Here is a 23,376-nt window from a genome sequence, read left to right as displayed (position 1 = left end):
AAATGCCTAACATCCAAATTTATTCTATACAACCTGGTCCTAGGAAATTTTTGTTGAAAATGGCTTTAGAGAAGACATTGAACTACCTTCCCGCAGAGGCTAAAGAAATGTTAAATTTATGGCATTGGAGGCATAGTTCAGGGGTAATGTCCCTCAGTTGGGTCGATGGGCGTTGTTACAGACATCCAATGATGCACCTTAGGTAATGGTGTTAAAACCTAACCCTAGCCCTAGGTGATGGTGTTGAGTGCACCCTCGTGCATGGATAATGATTCCAGAATAGTGTGCTCAACTGGAGAAGACTAGGTATTGCATGCATGCACTGAGCCTTTGAACTAAAGACAAAACTAATTCATGACCTTCTTGGGATCTATGCCCTGCAACATGCACTTTTCTCATAGATAATTGGGCCTTCTCTAAATCTAAAACAGGAAATTAACTAATGATGGTGCATGCATGCATGCTTCCTTCCGCCCCCTACAAACTTATCTACATAACAACAACACTCCTCCCAAAGAAAACTATTTATATGCCAAGCTTCATTTGTTATCAATGCTGCAAACATATATCAAGGCATGGATCTGATGTTACAGTTGCGCTATAAGGAGAATCAACTATTGAGATAACAAGGTAAAAATATAACACTTAGGACTTGATATTCTAACAGTAACTGGCCTAGTTTTTGCTTGCCATCAACTTGGGACTAACAAGAATTTAAATCACTGCTGGAAACCGAAAAATTAAAATTTTGGACAATTTTAGTTATTGATTACATGCCTATTTCCACACCTTATTGAGTTTTAATTTTCGTGACTGCAACTATTTCCTTGATACTTCAATCTAAGTAGATTGAGTTACATAAGTATAATTAAAACTCTCCCCACTATACATTGTTATGGAGTTTTGCAAAGAGACTTTGTTAAAGCTTATTACTATAATCTAAATACGTTATGTATACTTTGTTAATAGCCTATGTATATTGTTGTTGAACTTTTCAATGTTGATAATTTAATCTAAGTATATTGAGTTACATAAGTATAATGAAAACTCTCCCATATGTACATTGTTGTTTAACTTTTCAGTGTTGATATTTTAATCTAAGTAGATCGAGTTACATAAGTATAATGAAAACTCTCCCACTATACATTTTGAAAAATCTCCCACTGGAGTTTTGCAAACAGACTTTGTTAAAGCCTTATTACTCTAATCTAAATATATTAACAAAATTATGGTTGGAATTTTGCAAGCCACAAATGCTATTATCCAATATGTCGATCCTTTGTTTTTATATAAGGATTACTATATATTTTGGCATTGTTCACTAACATAATAGGGTGAATGTTGGAAAGAACATTAATAACAAATAAGTGTTTATGCTTATATAGATCGTTGAAAAACTTGCTTTGTTCTTCAAATTGAAAGAGGCCATGGTAGTCACCCATTTCTTTGTGACTATGAAGAAATGAAATCATCAAGAACTGAAACCTCTATGAAGTGAATCCCTAAACATGGATGCATTTGATTACATGCCTCTATAGATACCATAGTCATGTTATTCTTGGTGACTCCTTCATTGCACATATTTGCAAGAGAATGCATGTGTTTCATGCCATACTGCGACAGAGATCCACAATGTTTTTCAAATGTGCACACCTACAACAATGCATATATGCTTATGTTTAGAACTTTGAGAGTCAGATCTTACAAGGAGAATGACATGCTTTAATTAGTGTAATTTTCTAAGATGGGTAACCATTGAGAGACAACGATAGTATAATAAGAGGATTACAACATGATCATCATTAGAGAAATGCAAGGTTAACAAAATGGGAATTTGTATGAAGTTAATGCAAATGCGCACTTAGGTTTCATAGCTCCCCAACTATGAAACAATATCGTTTACACACATCACCAAAAAAAAGTAAAGTAGGATCAGAGGACTAAAAAATCACTATGTTTTGAGATAGTCCCAATCATTGACTAAAGGTTGACCTGGTGGTCATACAGTGTTCAACATATTAGTACCCCTTGCAGATCCAAACAAAAGCTTTCCAATGAGATTCATGCTATTGTCAACATGAATATGATGTGTCGTCAAGTCCACCATCTGTCTGTGTGATCCCAACTTTTCAATGGAGCCCTCCTTAGATCTTCTATGCTACAAAATAAAGCATAAGAGTCACTAGATATTGGCTTTTGCCTCAAAGTCCAAAAATACACTAGACTGAGAAGAAAAACATATATTAACACCAGAAGATAGTTCATGTAATCATATACTAATACCACAATATATTTCATGCAATCCCTTTCCTTTCCTAATACTCAACGGGAAAATTTATAACAAAACTTATATTAAGAGATTGAAGCTTAACAAAATAAGTAGTTTTGAATTGAAAGATTGTCTAGTTCCAAACTTGATCAATTTGATAAATAAGTGAATAAACAATGCAGTTAGGTGGATCAATCCCACTTTTATGGGGGGATTATCATCAATATACTACCTTTTTCCATAGATAGAGAAGATCTACATCTTGTTGATTTACAGCTCTCATGTCCTTGTCATTAGGGAATTCTAGAAAACCATTGTCATAGGTGAAAGTAGCATTGGAATTCGTTGGGTCCTATTCAATGTACAAAAATAAATGTTTCTTTCTAATAGGGATGTCACCTTACTACATCACATGGGATTCGACTTGGTATGTATTATGGTCTGATGTCCTGAATTTCACCTGCAAAAAGCTAGCTCATCAATATATTGGTATAAAATGGTGCAAAACACAAATAAGTTCCAAGTAGACAATGAAATCTGGAATAAAACAAAGGAAATTCCACATTACAAATGAATGTGGAAGAACAAAGCCTTTACTATTAGAAGTGAAGGCTAAATATTTATGGACAGTCGAGATAATAATTGCCAGACTATGACTGGCAAGTACCCAGGCTAATTATTTATGGACAGGAGATCATAGTTGTGAGACTATGAGCAACAAGCACTCCCAAGTATGGATGGTATGGCCCTAGGGAAAATATTGTCTAAATACTTACCTACCACAGCATGTAAGAGTATCATAAATGAGAAAGATTTTAACCATGGCCCATGCTTCTAGTCAAGGAGAAATAATAATCTTTCTAAACTCCATTTTACTTATGTCCCATGCCATGCTCTTCATTTTGGATTGAATGAAGAGATGAGATGTCATTTTACTTATTTCCCGTGCTATGCTCTTCATTTTGGATTGAATGAAGAGATGAGGATCGAGCTCAGAGATCCCGAAACAAATATGTTTCAAAATTCAAACCCACTTACCAATTGATATTGTTGCTTTATAGTTTCAGTCTTCAAGTTGTGTTTTTCACTGCAAAATAAAAGTAAAATCAGTGCACAGTTTTAGTCAATAAGAAACATCTAACACAAAATAACTAATGGAAAAAGATATTGTAGTAGTTTGGACTTGCAATTGATTGCTTGATATGTTCGAAATTCATATATTGTATTTTTGTTAGGAGTCAAACACTTAATATTTATATTACAACAAAGAGGGTTGCAGAAAAGAAAAAAAGTTCCATTGTTATACTATTTGCAGCCATGTTTTCTAAATGCATAACGCAAACAAGTTGTAACATTGTATCCTATTAGTTTCAATTTAGGATCCTAATGATGAGAACCAGAATCTGGAATGCCTTCAAAATATGTGAGAACTCTCAGATAGATTGTAGTTGTACTACAAATGAATACAAGCTGAGAAATGATCCATATTGTGACATTAAGGCATAGATGGAGGGCATTGTACATTTCATCCTCTCCCCATAAAAATCCACTTCAGTCTATGCTGGTGATAACTCACGGGAGCATTGGATTTGTACTAGTTGTATTATCAAAAGACAGGACAAGCAACACTAAACATATGCCTTTGACACTCCCAAATGTAGTAACAGGTTCCAAGCATGTGCAACATTGCTTCTAGGTTCTCTAATATAGGCATGATTAAGAGAACAATAGAGTGTTATTTACCCCTTTCTTTTGTTGATAAAACTCTTCTTTAAGTATTGATATAAACGATGATAATATCATTTTTTCCATATACAACTTCCTTGGGGAAACCCTCCAACAGTTTCTTCACATTTTGTGAATGGTGCTCTGTTGTTGGTAGACATGTGCCAACCCTCAAGGGACCCAAGTGGATTATACATTGTGATATTTTTGGTCATTATGGCTTTGGTGTGGCATGAAAAATCACTTGAACTAACCGTTGGGGCTAAAAAAAAAATGTTATTTATCTACCTACCTACCTATCTACCTATCTGGATGTATATACACATATTTGTTTTCTTTAAACCTCATGGGTATTTTTTTTCTTAGGAGAAAACCTTGTGGAAAACCCTTCAAGTACTTTTCCATAATCCATGAATGGTAAATTCACTAAAGCAGTGGCCCTAATTAGGGCACTTAACTGCTAGGGGATCAAGAGAGTTGAATATGTAACCTCTCTAACTTTAGGTAAGAGGTCTAACATTTGGCTCATAATAGATTTGCATACATGGCTTAAATATCAGTGAGCTAATTAAAAATATAAAAATTGTTTCTTGAATTAAAAAGCCATATATTAGACCTTTCAAAAGCAAGCTCTGAAAGTTGTCAACTATCACAGAACCTGTTAGCTATATCAATAATAGAAAACAAACATTTCATGGCTTTAAAAAACAAAAATACATCATTGTAGAAGTCAGAGTATCAATTTCTAGAGAATTTTATAGCTAATTTTCATGAATGAAATCATTTCTATGCCCACTGATGAGCCCCGGAAATGGGTAACTATATGGGCTCATTTTGCCTAATATTCTCATTTAATCCACCATTATCCATAGTTTTATTTATGCTTTTGAATATATTTATGTTAATTGTGTGAATGGCAATAGTCACTTTACCACAAGGTTTAATACATGCTTATTGCATATTTTTGGACATTTTTGGACCAAGATCAGGCATTTATGAGTAGATTGGCAGCCAAATACAAGGAGACAAGGCTAAGGATTTATAGGAGGGATGTCTACTGCACTAAATAACCTCTTCCTCGATTTCTGCACCATCAGCTCGGAGTTCTACAGCCCACCAAAGATGATTTCAAGGGGTAGCCGAGTAGGTCTAGTGAAGTGGCTGATTAACTGCAGTTTTGGGCAGCCAAGCTCCTAAAGTTAAGGAGGACTGTTGGGGGTCCTCGTTTGCATAAGTAGGAAGGCTTCAAGCCTTGTTAGTTTAGTAATTTTGTTAGTCTATTTTTGCACATTAGTGCAGCTCTGTATCAGGACATTTTCGAGCTTCCTCTTGTAGACAATTTGTGGGATGTAACTATTATTTTTTGATCAATGAAGATGAATCTTTCTTTGCACTAGCTCTGATCTTCCTTAGGAGGCTGTAGCTCTTGGGGTTGGGCCCAACCTAAGTTCCAGTACCTCCTTTGTGTACTTTTATGTGTTTTCCTTGCATTCATAGAACAATTTCTGTTATTTAGGTTAAAGTCTTGCTTCATTCCTTAGGTTGGTTTTGATGATTAAGATAGTTGTTCATGTTTCAGGTTGATTTGAAAATTTGGTAACAGAAAAGATCCACAAAAATGCTACCAAGTAGTCCTTGATCTCATTTCTCCCTCCTTGGGATCATGAATTGAGACCAAGCTACACTTGCTGCCACAAAAAAACTGTTTTTGCCTTCCAATGCAATTGTTAGTGTTAGATTTGAGTTGGCGAAGTTGATACCCGTTGTGTTTCCATGTTTAGATTTGTTTTTTCTCAGTTTCCATAAGCTCTCTTGCATGATTTTTTGTCTATAAACTGATGTTCATCATATTTCTGGTTTTTAAGAGTAGATTAGGTCAAAATAGATAGATCTCTATTTTTTAGTCTTTGTCTGGATCAGTTTTGGAAAGTATTATGCAGAACACCTCTAATACATTCATACCTACCCTTCCTCCATCATACAACCTACTCCAGTCCTTCACTCAAGATTCCTTCCCTTCATTCACCACACTTTCCCAACTAGCCCTAATTTATACGTTTTTGTGCAACATTGATTTCTTCATCCTTGAACAAATCCAACCATATTCATCACTCCTTAGCTTCATTGACCAGGTCCTACACCTCTTAACATCCTTATCCATCCTTGATTTCCACTTCCCCACTATGTTTCCACCATCAATCCTCTAAAAACCACTTTCAGCCTGTTCCTGTACAACTTCCTGTAGAATTTCCTGTAGATCCCCTGTAGCCTCCTGTAGAAGATAACGCGAGCGATTTTTTGAGATCTAAGCACAGTGGAAATCTACAAAAGGGTGCTAGCGATCCCTTAGGTCCTCTCCACACCTTCCTAACTCCCTACAAACACCCACTCCATTTCCTTTCGCCAATCAACCTCTACATAACCAAAAATAGTTAAAACACATGCATAATAATTCTGCATATAATTGCTCAAAAACACAAAAAAATGATTTTTCCATATTTTTCTTTAGAAGTAGCTTAAACACATGTATTTTACCTCTGCAATAGTCCATGGTATCCATTTCAGTAGTTGTACATCTCTTTTCTTGCACAAGGAGGGTTAATCGGTAAAGTTAGGGTTTGCATTTCCTTTCAGTTTTCATCTTTCTTCCCGCAAGTAGACTAGCCCCTTTTGAGTTAGCTTCCATCCATCACAGTTAAAATCTTCTTCTAAGAGCTCATAGAAGTTGGCTTAAGCTCCTAGCGAACTTGTGCCAGCTGATCAAGTGACAGCCTGTAGTAAGAGCTAGTACTTTTGCATACAGCACCGTCACTTCCAAGTTTGTTACGAACTACCGGGTTGATAAAAGTAAAGTAGGGAGTCCCAGAAGTTGTAGCATCATTGCTACAATACTGGAGCTCACCATCTTTTTGGTGCCATTACCAAGGAAGCGTCAGAGTATTTTGTAATTACTGATTTTCTTCTATTTTCTACCACAAACATTCTGCTAAGTAGTTTATTTCAGCAAAAGTAGAATAGTTGTTTCATTTCAATTCTGCAATTTCAATTCTACAAAAGTAGATTAGAACATTTCCTACTTTCATTTGAATTCTGCAATTTCATTTCAGCAAGCATAGACTAGCATTTCCTGCTTTCATTTCAATTCTGCAATTTCATTTCCACAAAATAGACTAGTCCTTTCCTGTTTTCATTTCAATTATGAATTTTCATTTCAGCAAGAGAGATTTTAGTTAGTTGCAATCCAATCTATTTAATTTTTTGCAGGTACAAGCAGGAAAAAAAACAATAAAAATCACCCAAAAAAGAGATTTCATTTCATGCCTCGTAAGAACAGAGACAGTTCAGGAAAATTCCTACCCAACATCCCCACCACATCACTGTGTCACCCTTCTCTCTTCTTTGGTGGCAGTGATCCTGAAGAACCTATAGGTGAACCTCCAGAGATATACGAAGATCCTATAACAGAAGAAGAGCAAGAAACCATTCCTCCTGAGACTATGGCTGAAAACAGAAACGGTAGAGGAAATGGGGAGAGAGTAGAAGGTACCTTTCCCATCCGAGAGACCAATGGGGACACAAAAATGAAAAACATCAGTCCCTCAGCCTTACCTCACTTCCACGAATTGACTACTGAAGACCCTGATACCTTTTTGTTTGAGTTTGCTGTCCATTGTCGAACTTATGACTATGCAGAATATGAGCAAAAGTTGAAACTCTTTTCTTCTACCCTTAAGGATGCAGCACTCCGTTGGTTCATGGGGCTACCGGGAAACAGTATCACAACTTGGGCTCAAATGCATCAAGCCCTTAACAACAAATATCGGGACTACTGTAGGTCAAAGGATACAAAGGAAGAAATCTTTCGAATGACCATGGGAAGTGATGAATCTTTAGAAGACTATGAAGAGAGATTTCAACTCAGTTATAAAAGGGCCAGGTGTACACTTGACCCCGAATCTCTGAAGTTGGTTCTGCTCAGAGGAGTCCCTGAAGACCTTCTAGATACCCTCCATTTGCTGGCCGGGGGAGACATCTACCAGCTACCTTATGATGACATAAAGATTGTATTTAGAAACCATTCTAGGGTAGCCAGAAAGAGAGGTAGGGGAAGTCAACTCTTAGCCAGTACCCCCTTATCTAGTTCATTCCTTAAAAACGAGTTTTCAAATCAAATGGAAGATTTCAAAAGCGAGATGAGACAGACCATTGCCATGAAAATGGATACCTTGCGAATCCAAAAGAAGCAAGAGGAAGCCAAGAGGGCTTTTTCCATCTTTTGTCCCAGGTGCACCAGAAAGCATCCTAGGAACGAATGTCCATTGCACTCTATAGAAGTGTGTTTTGTCTGTAAAGAAGACCATCCTACAAATCAGTGCCCTTCCTTTCCTGAATTTAAAGCTATGTACCAAGGGGCTGAAGGAGCCATTGAACCACTCTACTTCATGAAACAAAGGAGACCACATGGACCCAGACCTTACCAGCAGGGAATGCAAGGGACATCCTAGACTTATTACAACCTCAATCAAGCCACTTCTATGCCTTCTTGGGGTCCCCCTGCTCATCCTTCCTAGTCCACACCCCCTCCTTGGTCATATCCTCCTCAATACCATACTCAACCAACTACTCACTCGTTTCATTCTCACACTCAGCCACAACCTCAGTGGAATGCACCTCATCAGGGGTGGAGGCCCCAATACAACTCTCCCCCCACTCTTTTACCTCCACCACCTACTCAACCACAACCATTACCTCCTGCTCCTCCAAGACAACCCCAGATACCTGCTCAACTGAATCTGAACCCCAATAACAGACAAGCCCAACAGGTATATACTGGGGAAACCACATACCCTACCTATGCTGTGGAGATTCAGGAGATCAACCTACAATCTGGGAAGGTCCTCCCTGATAGCCAAACTCCTCCTAAGGAGGATTAGGAAGAGAAACAAGAAAGTGAACCCAATGCCATTCCACCCTTTCCTGATAGACTAATTGGGACCACGCAACCAAACCCAGAAGAAATTGAACTTCTGGGAGAACTTAAACAGTTATGTGTGAAAATGCCACTTCTCCAGGCCATAAAAGATGTACCAATCTACAATAAGTTGATCAAAGAGAAGTGTTTCAGGCACCCAAGTAGGCGCAAGAGAGATGCCCCAACTATCAATGTCATAGGACAATTTTCTGACCTGATGCTGGGACAGATAATCTGTCCAAAATATCTAGACCCTGGGAGTCCTATAGTCGATGTGCACATAAATGGCACCATAATCCCCCACACTTTGATTGATATAGGGGCTTCCATTAATGTAATGACCAGCGACACGATGCTCAAACTCAACCTTCAGAGTTCCCTAAGAAAGACCTCAACAATACTGCAGTTCGCAGACCGCTCCACTGTGACTCCTGAGGGGATTGTGGAAGATGTCATGGTCTCCATTGATTCCTGGGAGTACCCTGCTGACTTCTTGGTCCTTCAGCCAAAGGAAAAACTCACTAGGTATCCCCTCATCTTGGGAAGGCATTGGTTAGCTACTACAGATGCTTACATCAGTTGTCGAGCTGGGAGCATGACCATCAAGAATGGGCATATGTCCAAACAGCTAGTCCTATATCTGCCTGCCCAACCTTTGCTAGAACATGACTTACCTGTCTGGTTGGAGGAGGAAGATGAAGGTGAAGTATACTCTGCCCGTTGTGCACAGTGGAAGCCACTAGGGGAGGTCCTCAAACCGAAGATGATCTTATTGAGAATTTGATTCAAAATCCACCCCCCAGTGTGCTGCCATTAGAAGAGTTGGTGGAAGAAACCCAAGCCAGTGCTTTAGTTGATCTCTGTATGGCTGATCCAACCTCTCTCTGAGTTAAGAATGTGGAATTTGGCCCGGAAAGAACCTTGAAGATCAACTCATCCCTATCCACCTCTCAGGAGGAAGAGTTGTGTAGCTTATTGAACAACCATTTGGATGCTTTTGCTTGGAGCTATAAGGAGATGAAAGGAGTCCATCCTTCAGTCTGTACCCATCACATCTACATTAAAGAAGATTGTAAACCAGTCAGGTAGCCTCAAAGGTGGATGAATCCATCCCTTAAGGACATTGTCAAAGAAGAACTGCAGAAGTTGCTGGATGCAGGATTCATCTACCCCATCTCTGACAGCGAGTGGGTTTCTCCTTTGGTGCTTGTGCCCAAGAAAAACATGAAGTGGAGAATCTGTGTAGATTATTGAGAACTTAACAAAGCCACCAAGAAGGACCATTTCCCTTTGCCTTTCATCGATCAAGTGTTAGATGGTCTGGCAAGGAAGAAGTTCTTTTCCTTCCTAGATGAGTTTAGCAGATACAATCAGATCCAAATCAGCCCGGAAGACCAAGATAAGACCACTTTCACTTGTCCATGGGGTACCTTTTCCTACCGAGTCCTTCCCTTTGGGTTATGCAACGCTCCTACCACTTTCCAGAGAGCAGTATTGAGTATATTTGCTGAGCTAGTTCATGATTCAGTGGAAATCTATATGGATGATTTTACCCCTTATGGGTCTAACTTCCAAGAAGCTTTGACTAACCTGAGGAAAGTTTTAGCCAAGTGTATTGAGATGAACCTGTCGCTCAGTCATGATAAATGTGAATTTCTAATGACTGAAGGAACCATGCTAGGTCATACAATTCCTCAACAAGGTTTACAAGTGGATCCCAACAAGATTGGTATCATCCAAAGGGTCCCACCTCCTCAAAAGGTAAGAGATGTTCAGAGTTTTCTAGGCTTAGCAGGATATTATAGAAGATTCATTAAAGATTTCAGTAAGCTATCCTCTCCATTGTTTGGTCTTTTGGCAAAAGATGCTGAGTTCATATGGACTGTCAACTGTCAAGAGGCTCTGGATGCTTTTAAAGGTAAGTTGATAACTGCCCCAATCTTCAGAGGTCCAAACTAGGCCCTAGATTTCCACATTCACACAGGTGCCTCGAACAAAGCCATAGGAGCAGCCTTAGGACAAGTTGAGGAGAAGCTACCGTATTCTATATACTCTATTAGTAAAAAATTCTCCAAGGCAGAGTTAAACTATACTGTAACCGAGAAAGAACTCCTGGCTATAGTCCATTCCCTAAACAAGTTCAGACACTACATCACTAGCTATCAAACATTCATGCATACTGATCATGCTGCAATTAGGTATTTGATGAACAAACCTAATGTAAACGCTCGTATCATTAGATAGTTACTTATATTGCAGCAATTTGATTTGACCATTGTTGATAAGCTAGGTAAGTAAAATGTTTTTGCCGATTTTCTGTCTAGGCTAGATTTGCCTGCAGGTGAAGAAGGGATGGTGGATGATCAAATGCCAGATGAACACCTGTTTGCTATTTCAGTACTCTCTCCGTGGTTTGCTAATATAGAAAATTATCTGGTTTCAGCACAGTTTCTACCATACTTGTCCTCAAAGGAGAAAAGCAAGATTGTGAGGAAAAGTGCCCCATTCACTTGGATTGGGGGCAATATTTTTAAACTTGGCCCAGATCAGATTTTGAGGCGGTGTGTCAGGGAGGAGGAAGTTTTTGACATCCTTCTAACCTGTCATGATGGGCCTTGTGGAGGCCACTTTTTAGCAAAGAGAACCGCCTTCAAAATTCTACAGGCAGGATACTATTGGCCCACTCTTCATCAAGATGTCAGGAGATACATCATCCAATGTGACAGATGTCAAAGGATGGGGAAACCTACTCCAAAGGATGAGATGCCCTTGCAGCCTCAGGTGACTTTAGAGCCATTTGAGAAGTGGGGCATGGACTTTTTGGGTCCTATCAACCCTCCTTCAAAACAAAGGTCCTACATCATTGTGTGCACAGATTACCTGAAAAAAGTGGGCAAAAAAAAAGGCAATCAAAGCAGCAATAGAAGAAAAGGTAGCTGAGTTTTTGAGGGAAAATATCTTCTACAAGTTTGGCTACCCAAGAGAATCAGTAACAGATCAAGGAAGTCAGTTTACTTCTAACTTGATTGAAGACCTGCTCACTCATCACAAGATTAAACACAGAACTTCCACCCCTTATCATCTGCAAGCAAATGGACAGGTGGAAGTTACTAACAGAGCTTTGGAAGGGATTTTGACTAAGGTAGTGAGCAGTAGCATAAAAGATTGGGCAGATCACTTGGTTGAGGCCACTTGGGCCTATAACACTACTTGGAAAACTACAACATGTTTCACACCCTACGAGCTGGTCTACAGGAAGAAGGCTTTGCTTTCCATAGAATTTGAATATAACACATTGAGGTTGGCAGCTCAGCTGGACCTAGATCTTAGCCATGCACAACAGGAAAGATTGCTTCAGTTGAATGGATTAGATGAACAGAGAATGCAGGCCCTTCTCCACTAAGAGGTAATCCAACTTCAGAGAAAGATATGGCATGACTGGCACCTCAAAGAAAAGCAATTCCAGCCAGGGGATTGAGCGTTGTTATATGATTCAATGTACAACGATTTCAGGGCAAGCTGAGGACAAGATGGTTGGGACCATATATAGTGGAAACATGCAATGAAAATGGTTCAGTACTTATTCAGACCATTGATGAAGAAGCCATCCCCATGCTCGTCAACGGGAATAGATTGAAAATCTACAGGAAGCCCCTTTCCAAGCAGGAGTTCATTGAGACTCTTGGAAAATCAGTATTGGTGATGGAGCAGGTCCCTGTCTCCACTCCACTTACACCATGAGAAAAAAAAAAAAAAGAATAAAAGATCCTTGGGTGAAAACCTCTTGGAGGCACCCAGGGCAGACAGTGAGGGTGAAAACCTCCTAAAGGCACCCCAGTTATCTCAAAAAAAAAAAAAAATTGAGAAAAAAGAAAAGGGAAAAAAAAAGAAAAATAAACCTAGTTTCTGTTGAATAAATTGCAGGTTGCAGGAAGGTCATTGCAGGTTTTGGGAGGATCGCGCAAGTCAAATATAGAGGACATGACCACGATGCATCCATCCCTCACAATCCATTCCTCCATCATCGTTATCTTTTCCAAAGATCTGGTCTCATTTGGTCCGAAATTCCACATCCTATAGGAAACTCTGTATCTTCTACAGGAGGATCCTGTAGAAACTACAGACAAGCCAAAACCGATCTCAGAAGAGGACCTGAGGGTCTGAAACCCATCTATGAGGCCTATACACCTCCCTGTCTCCATCCCTCGCCATATGTCACCCTTTTCCATCTCTGTACACCTCCATTCCACTCGTTTTCATGTCCCTACATAGTGACACACAAAACTCCTATTTTTCATGCTGCAAATTTTTTTTTAATGAAAAGTCAAAACAATAGTTCTTTCACTCACCATACCTGATACCCTCCATCTGATATTCCTTTCCAACCGAGACCCTCATCAGCAGTTGTAGCCCTACTCATTTTAGCTTGAATATCAGAAGGAGAAGCAGCTACAGGAAATCCTACAAGATTCATGTAGCAGTTGATCCCTTTGAAAAACACACTACAAAGCCAGGGACAACAAAGTATAGCCTATGAAACATGCATGAGCTTTGTTTGAAGGTATAAACATTAGCAATAGTCTAAGGTCGAGCATGCAGAACGCAAGAAACAACATCAATGAAGAAATGGGTTCCAGAATCCTAAATGTGCATAACACGACTGCGACTACATAGGTAAGTGTCTAAACCTATTCTGCAATTACATGAATCATATTTCAAGGCTCCATGACTATGGGAATGGTTCGAATTGAATGGAATCGGTGGCCAGTTAACTGGCCACCCTCGGTCAGTTACACGTCCTTGTGGAATCCAAATGAGCTTCGTCAAGTTAAAAATTGCTAATAAGATACGCAGCTAGCACGTGTGGAATGTCCATTCACGAAGAAATAATCGGGACTGGTAGTGGTGGCGGCAGATAACGGGAGTAAGGGAGGTGATGGTGGTCAGACGGCATGCAGAAACATTATGGCTGTGACGTAGGATCAACGGTCTGGTCCGGCCACCTCATCACCTCACCACGAATCACGCCCGCAGATAAAACATAGCTCAGTTAAGATGTTCATCACCTTTTGTTCATTCTGCACTCACGACGGTTTCGACTGGAGTACGCATCTACCACTTCTAGAGTAGCTAACCAGTCATCCTCCACCAGATTTCTGCCTGTTTTTCAAAAATCTCCCGCCTATCGAACTCTACAGGAAGCACAATTTCATTCTACAGGAGCCGGGTGACTTCTACAGGAAGGGTTCTACAGGAAAAACAGAGAACAACTCTGCAGAAAGAAAACCCAGAACTTTCATCGAATTTCAAGCTCAAAATGAGGTAGGCTCGAGAAAACTTCTCTGTGCATGATTTGTTTATGCAAGGTGGTGAATTGAACATGGCATTAGATTGAAAAACGAGAGTAAAAGTCTGCCTGTGCATTGAGAAAAAAGTGAAAGTCTGCATGCATATTTCACTGAGTTTACCTGGTTTTTTTTCTCTACATCCGAAATCTCCTCGTCATTTTTCAATTTCTCCTGTAAGGAATATACATGTAGCAGTAGAGGCCAACCTGTGTGTGTGAAAAAAACCTGCATTTACCTATCTATCTATGTGCTCAGAAGAGACCCTGTGTCCTTATGCTCTGTTCTGTAAAAAATAATTATTTTCATAAACAGACAGTCAAATTCTGGGTGACAACAGTTTTCAAATAGAAGAATTATTTTCATTTGATATTGTAAGGAGCACATGAGAAATTCCTTCTTTGATCTAAGAAAAACCAAATTCAGCTATCCTCTATCTCAGTGATTGACTATTTTTTTTCCCACCTAAGCATTTTCTTCTCTGGTTAAAGCCCAAACTCAACACCATGCCAGGAGGATTCATGAGGAAAGAACCCTTAAACTCTAGAAAATTGTATGAGAACCCTGAGGTGGTGCACCTTTTCACCAGGGCCAACTGGATATCCTTCTTTGGCAGAATTCAGGGTTATGATGAGGAGGTGATTGAAGAGTTTTTGATATCCTTGAGACCACATTCGAAGACACATGCCACAGTTAGTTTTTGGGGTTTGACCCTAGAACTTACCCCTGATGTTATCAATAGAATTACTGGTTTACCATTGGGGCTCCCTTGGAGCAAAGAGAAGTCATTAGGACAAGTGGCTAAGAAAACATTTTTTCTGCCTGAGGAGCATCCTATAGAAGACAAAAATGGGTCAGGAGGGCAAGCTTGCCTCCTCTCTGGACTGAAGTCAGCTATCAAATAATGAAGTATATCACATGTGAAGGGAGGTTTAGCATCATTTAAGGCTATCATTTTAGGCTGCTACATGAATTGAGGTATGGGATGGACTTGCCTCCAGTTAAGAAACTGAGCGTCCCATATTTCCTCCTTCAATCTTTAATTCAATGTGGTACAAAACTAAATGCATGAGTCATAGATCAGTTAGCCCATCATTGACTCATCAAACTATTGGTGGAAGATGCTTTACACACCTATAATGTCCCCATAGCTTGGGAAATCTTCAGAAATATGTCCAGGGATGATAACATAAAAAATTTGGCTGAGAACATCAGCCCATCCAGCAGTGATGAGGGGGAGCAAACTGAGGAAACCGAGAAGAACATTGATGAGGGAGCACAAAACATTCCAGCAGAGGGCAAAACAGAGGAAGAACAAAAGGAAAAAGAGGAATTTGACAAGACTGCTGAACCTAAGACAAAAAAGGAGAAAACAACAAAAACAGAGAAAGGAAAAAAGACAAAGATTGGAAAGAAAAAGGCCAAGAAGGACCAAAAGAAGGTTTCCTCAGCCAAGGTAGGCACCAAGAAAGAGAAAGAAGAGACACACCCTGAGATATTGGGGACACAAGCAGAAATAGGGGGCATAGAGATTTATACAAGAAGTGAAGAGAAAGAATAGCAGAAAGAGAAATCCCATGAAATTCTGGCAAGGGAGACAGTAGCTGTGCTTGCTGCATTAAGCACACCTACAAAACAAAAAGGGAAAAGAAAAAGGCAGACCTCCATGCACTTTAAAGCCAGAAAAAGCACAAGGATCAAAGTGGGAAAACCTCATCCATCATCAAAGGAACCAATTGTCATTGAGGACTCACCCACTAAAAAGAATGAAGAGTCTCCTTCCAAGATATCCATCACCTATGAAAGAGGAAGCCCAAAAACCTCTACATGGAAAGAGAAAATTAAGTTGATGGACTCAAAGGCAGTTCTACAGGAAGCTGAAACATCTCTACAGGAAACTCTAGCCAAGTTAAAAGAGACTGAGAAATTGGAGGAGAAGGCAGCCAAACAGTTATGGGGGGAGTGCAAGGCCAAAGAAATACCTGAACCTACCCCTCAGCCTGATTTGGGCACATATTACAATCTGTTGGAGGGTGGGAAAATTATCCCACAGAAATTTGTTGTACCATTATTTTTCGAATTAGAGAAAGAGAGGATCAGAACACACACATGGATGCAAATCACCAAATCTAAGGGAGTTGAGGACATAGGCCACATGGAGGATAAGTTAAAAGAATTAAGGGGAGAATTGGCCATGGTGAGGCATGTAGAAAGCTGCAAAAGAGCCCAGCTACAGGAGGAGAATGAGCTGCTGAAAAAACAGTTGCAGCTATAGGAAGTCCACAAGGAAGATAGGCTGTCCATTTTGGGAGGGAAATAACAACAAGAAGGACCTCCAGCAGATAAGGAAACAACCGAGAAATAGCAGAAAGAGGGAGAGCTACAAGCCAATGTGGAGATGCTAACAAAACTGCTGCAAGAACAGGAATCTCAGGCAGCAAAAGAAATACAAGTTTTAAAACAACAGTTGCAAGAAAAAGAAGCCCAAATGGCTTGCATGGCCAGTTGGGCAATAGAAGCCTTACAATGTAGGCAACCTACTAAATCTTATGCATTATACGTTAAATACCAATGGTTTCAATTTCAAATTAACACATTGGCCCGACGGGGCACCACTCCATTTCAGAATTACAATTAGTTTTTGCAATTTTGTCACAGTAGCTCAGCTGAAGACAAGGCCAAGTTAGCAAAATTCTATTTACACAACTTGGCGCTTCCTAACATGAATCTATGGAACCCAAACGCTGTATTAGGAGATCTGCAACTCATGGCCATGGCTTCTTGGTTAATCCATGAGGAAAAGAGGGGAGTAGAGATTTAGAAGATTATGGCCAAGGAACTAAATGAGCCACTTATGATCAGGGCAGAACTAGAAGATCCCTCAACTCTTATATATTCCCATCGGTACCTTGCAGACAACCCTCACATCACACCTGACTATGTTGAAAGGCAAGCTCAGGCCATTGCTCACTTTGAAGACATGGAAATACTGTTTGGTGATAATTACATTCATGCTTGCACAAGGACATGGAACACCTTGTCCCATAGTCTGAAAATAAGAGAATACCACTTCCCAACCAGAATGAGGGAGGCCATGAGAAGAGTACCTCTGTACAAACAATCAATGCATAACTTGAAAGCCAATTGGATTGGCCTTATGTTCAGCCCTCCACTACTGCTAGGGCTGTTAGAAGGGGTCAAGGAAGAAGAGGATCAAAGACAATGGGAGGAGGTAGACAAAAAGGAAGGATTTCATGATACGGAAGAGGACATCATCTCAGAGGCCTAGGATGTTAGAGAAGCAGTGAAAGCAATCAAGGATGATGAACTGGATTACTTACTCAGAGGATGAGCAACACATTTAGCAGGGGGGTGATGATGAGCCCTAGAAATGGGTAACTATATGGACTCATTTTTCCTAATATTCTCATTTAATCCACCATTCTCTATAGTTTTATGTATGCTTTTGAATATATTTATGTTAATTGTGTGAATGGGAATAGTCACTTTACCACAAGGTCTAATACGTGCTTATTGTAGATTTTTGGACATTTTTGGACCAAGATCAGGCATTTATGAGTATATTGGCAGCCAAATACAAGGAAACAAGGCTGAGGATTTGTAGGAGGGATGTCTACTCCACTAAATAACCCCTTCCTTGAGTTCTCCACTATTAGCTCGGAGTTCTACAGCCCACCAATGATGATTTCAAGGGGCAGCCGAACAAGTCTAGTGAAGTGGCTGATTGATTGCAGTTTTGGGCAGCCAAGCTCCTAAATTTAAGGAGGACTGTTGGGGGTCCTCATTTGCATAAGTAGGAAGGCTTCAAGCCTTGGTAGTTTAGTCATTTTGTTGGTCTATTTTCGCACATTAGTGCAGCTCTGTATCAGGACATTTTCAAGCTTCCTCTTGTAGACAGTTTGTGGGATGTAACTAAGATTTTTTGATCAATGAAGATGAATCTTGCTTTGCACCAACTCTGATCTTTCTTAGGAGGCTATAGCTCTTGGGGTTGGGCCCAAACCAAGTGCCAGTATCTCCTTTGTGTACTTTTATGTGTTTTCCTCGCATTCATAGAATAATTTCTGTTATTTAGGTTAAAATCTTGCTTCATTCTTTAGGTTGGTTTTGATGATTAAGATAGTTGTTCATGTTTCAGGTTGATTTGATAGTTTGTTAACATAAAATATCCACAAAAAGGCTACCAAGTAGTCCTTGATCTCATTTCTCCCTCCTTGGGATCATGAATTGAGACCAAGGTACACTTGTTGCCACAAAAACATTGTTTTTGCCTTCCAATGCAATTGCTAGTGTTAGATTTTGAGTTGGCGAAGTTGATACCAGTTGTGTTTCCATGTTTAGATCTATTTTTGCTCAGTTTCCATAAGCTCTCTTGCATGATTTTCTATCTATAAACTGTTGTTCATCATATTTCTGGTTTTTAAGAGCAGATTAGGTCAAAATAGATAGATCTTTGTTTTTTAGTCTTTGTTTGGATCAGTTTTGGAAAGTAATGTGCAGAACACCTGTAATACATTCCTACCTACCCTTCCTCCATCATACAACCTGCTCCAGTCCCTCACTCAAGATTCCTTCCCTTCATTCACCACACTTTCCCAACTAGCCCTAATTTCTACATTTTTGTGCAACATTGCTTTCTTCATCCTTGAACAAATCCAACCATCTTCATCACTCCTTAGCTTCATTGACCAAGTCCTACAGCTATTAACATCATTATCCATCCTTCATTTCCACTTCCCCACTGTTTTTCCACCATCAATACTCTAAAAACTACTTTCGGCCTGTTCCTGTATAACTTCCTATAGAATTTCCTGTAGATCCCCTGCAGCCTCCTCTAGAAGATAACGAGAGCGATTTTTTTAGATCTTAGCATGGTGGAAATATCTAGAATGGTGCTACGGATCCCCTAGTTCCTCTCCACACCTTCCTAACCCCTTGGAAACACCCACTCCATTTCCTTTCGCCAATCAACCTCTGCACAGTCAAAAATAGTTAAAACACATGCATAATAATTCTGCATATAATTGCTCAAAAATACAAAAAGATGATTTTTCCATATTTTTCTTCAGAATTAGCTTAAACACATGTATTTTACCTCTACAATAGTCTGTGGTATCCATTTCAGTAGTTGTACATCTCTTTTCTTGCACAAGTAGGGTTAATCGGTAAAGTTAGCGTTTGCTAGGGTTTGCATTTCCTTTCAGCTTTCATCTTTCTTCTTGCAAGTAGACTAGCCTCTTTTGAGTTAGCTTCCATCCATCACAGTTAAAAGCTTCTTCTAAGAATTCATATAAATTGGCTTAAGCTCCAAGCGAACTTGTGCCAGCTGATCAAGTGACAGCCTGCAGTAAGAGCTAGTACTTGTGCATACAGCACCATCGCTTCCAAGTTTGTTACGAACTACCGAGTTGATAAAAGTAAAGCAGGGAGTCCCAGGAGTTGCAACATCATTGCTGCAATAGTGGAGCTCATTACCCATGTTGAGAAACTGAAATGGTTCAAACACCTTGCTCCAACCCCAATGCCTTTTTGAAAGGCCATCAACTACCTTGTTCCTGTCCCTGTATATGTGAGACAAAGAAGTGTGTGGCAAGGTTGTCATTTAGTGTTGTATATCATCATGGAGTGGCTATAAGGTGAATTTTTTGAGTGTTGATTCTTTTTTTCTTGAAATGGAATCCACATTTTCATTACCTTTTTGCTTGAAATGGATGCACCATTTTGATCTTTACAACATTTTGAATCCTAGGGGAAACAAAGAGCGCTTCTATTTGCACAGAATGTTTTCTCGAGATGTTGTTTTTTGGAATGAAATATGAGTGTGGTGCACATTGAACGGTCACGAAGATGAGGACCTGAAACTATTTGGTCGGATGCAGCTTGTGGGTATAAAGTTTGGACATTGCAGAGTGTGAATATGTGTTTCGTTTAGGGATTTTTGTACTATGCAGTTTCTTCATTTTCTATCCTCTTTACACTTCGTTTTAATAAATCTCTTCACTCCTAGAAGACATTTGTCATCTTTTCCTTAAAACTAGTTCATGTTAAGGCTTTTGGGAATAGTTAGGGTTTAGAAAAAAATCCATAATGCGACTTTTTGACATGTATTATTGAAGTATATTGTGGCATGTTTCCTTCTAGGTTTCGGGTTTGAGATAATTCTGAAGTTGGGTTCCAGAAATATTCCCAAACTTGAAGTAGGTGGTTATTTTGTAGGCTCTTGCTACTATTGATTGATTATTAGTTGCATATTGTTATGCTGGGATGTGCATTGTGATGCATGCATACAATGTTTTTTTTAAGTAGGACTTGCCACACTTAATTTCATGGTTAATACTATCAATATTTGAATTATTGAAGATATTGCTTCAAGTTATCAGTATTTGAATCATTGTTGACACTACTTTAATGTTTTTAAATTAAATACTAAGATACGAAGGAATGGAAAAATAATAGAATTTAACTCTTTGGCTCTTTTGGGGGGGGGGTTGTTTATGCTGTTTTTTGGGACCAAATTCTTTTGTTGCTTATATCTTGCCGAAACTTGTCTACAATATATTGTTTTCATATACATCAAAGAGGATATATTTTGTTTTACATTTTATTTACTTCCCATCATCTTTGTTTTATTGTTTTTGTTTATAGCATTTATATATCATTGTTGAACTGATAACTTACAAACTTTCCTAGGTATTTACTTGGGGTTCTGTAAATTTCAACCCCAACAATTTTGTTTGCATCTTTCATGCAATAATATATTTTTGACACATAACATGTATCTAGATGATAATCAGGAAATGCAACAATAGACCAATTGAGCCTATGACAACAAAACCAAAGCACAATTTAAAAGGGTATCCTACTGAAGTTGAAGGTATGTTTTACTGGGAAAAAATAACATCAATCTTGGTAATGGTAAAATTAATAAATTGCTTTTGCTCTATGATAGATAACAAGTTTTCTGGGATTTTGATCAGAGTGTCAAAGGCACCATAGCCATTGGGTGATCATATGGAGAGTCTATATTTATGAATATAGGTATGTTTAGTGAATCTTTTGTTGTGTGTTAGATGTTCCAGCTCGAATCATAAATTATGTTGTTGAAAAGCATAGTAATTGAAAGCATGATTCCTTCAAAGTACATGTTATGAAGGTGCCTAACCATATGGATCTTGCGCAATCGGGGAATACTGAAACAAATTGTACTGACATTTCTTTAAAGGGATGCTTAATAGGGAAGAAATGGATGAATTAATGGAAAGATATATTCCTTGTTCAAATTTAGTAGGATATCAATCATAACACTATAACATGGATGGTGTACCAATAGAGATTAGTATGAAGTAAGAAAGCACTCATTCTTAAATTATAATTGAGTTTGTTGAAGATTTTGTAGCTTCCTCTTACATCATCATCAATTATTATTGTTCTATATTTTAATGTAAATGTAAGTATTTGCTATTTTTTTCCACTGATTTGTGGAGAACAAGGGATTGCTTCAGAGACACTGAAATTTCTATCACCAAAATACAAATGTGGCAAGGAGGCACCCGAGCGCCTTATGCATCCCTACATACAGAGGAGATATTGAAACTTTAAAAGGGTTTGGTCCTTTCAAAAGGATACCAAAGAACGTACTGCACTGGTAGAGTCTACATTTCTTTCTTCTACTATTTCATTTTTTTTTAACAATACCATGTTTTACATGTTTGCCTACTAAATTTTGTTATCTCATATTTTTTGGACCAGAACAACCAGGAAATGGAGTAACCAAAGAAAACTTCATTTGTGGAATACCAAATTCCAAGCAAGAAACTTCTACTTCTATCTTCTCCAATACTGAACTGACCTCAAGAGATTCTCAATGGAGGTAGCTTTATGAGGCGGAGAATAAAAAAAATTTAGATATGCCACCATAAGATGAATTACAAGGAGAAATTCTATTCTTTCAAAACAACTTGCTTGAAAATGCAAGGGAAAATCACTCTCATTCTGGTTGGACCCAAGCATTTAAAATATTTTATTTATAAAAAACATCTCTCTCTCTCTCTCTCTCTCTCTCTCTCTCTCTCTCTCTCTCTATATATATATATATATATATATATATATATATATATATATATATATATATATATATATATATATATATATATATATATATATATATATATATATATATATATATCTATATCTATATATATATATATATATATATATATATATATATATATATAGATATCTATATATATATATATATATATATATATATATATATATATATATATATATATATATATATATATATATATATATATATATATATATTGAAGTTAGGCACTTCACATTATGTCAAATGAGGATTACACAAACCAAAATTTTTCTACTACTGATATGTCTAAAGGGAAACCAAACTAGTAACATCAATTCAGAGACTTGAGGATGTTAAGACCCTATCTAGTTAGAGAATCTTGTACATAGAAGCTTATAAAAATAGGTTGTTTGTGCTAGGCCTTGACATACATCTACATGAGAAGACAAAAAATATGGCTAGCACTACAAGAAAAAAACCAATGAGTCATATCATCTATTAGGCAGAATCTCCAAGCATCTAGGATAACTAGCTGCTACCCTCATTTGAGGAGAAAGAGATGTTGGATAATCTCCTAGCTAGAATAGTTGGCTTGTGGTATATGTTAACAATGTTTTCCTCCAACTCTACCACTTTGATATAATTATCCTATAGATTCCTCATCTACCTCCCTATGTAGTCACAATATTTAAATGATTATTAAGATTGTACCAATATTCTGCCATGTTCAATGAAGTGACGGGAGTGTATGCAATGTGCCAATTATAGTGGGAGTCGCAACCCCTTTCGTGTGAGCTAAAATCATATCAAGACAGGGGGGGACACCCACTATAGGGCACCCCACTTGGGGTAGAAGGTCCTTTATATATAGACATTTAAAGTCATTTCGATTGTATTTTTGACTATCCTCACTCTAATCCAACTTAAGGGGATGACTTGTTATGCTAAGACCAAA

The 23,376-nt window shown here is 38.5% G+C and overlaps 1 pseudogene; it reads right to left on the bottom strand.

Annotated features, from left to right (window-relative positions):
• Positions 1–1,471: 1,471 nt before the first annotated feature.
• Positions 1,472–23,376, bottom strand: part of LOC149231619 (vacuolar-processing enzyme-like) — a 43,826-nt pseudogene continuing 21,921 nt past the window's right edge.

This window comes from Pinus tabuliformis, chromosome J, assembly GCF_031772625.1.
Source record: "Pinus tabuliformis cultivar Carrire ecotype Pingquan chromosome J, CPIR1, whole genome shotgun sequence".
NCBI classification, from domain to species: Eukaryota; Viridiplantae; Streptophyta; class Pinopsida; order Pinales; family Pinaceae; genus Pinus; species Pinus tabuliformis.
This window is presented reverse-complemented; position numbering and strand designations above follow the sequence as displayed.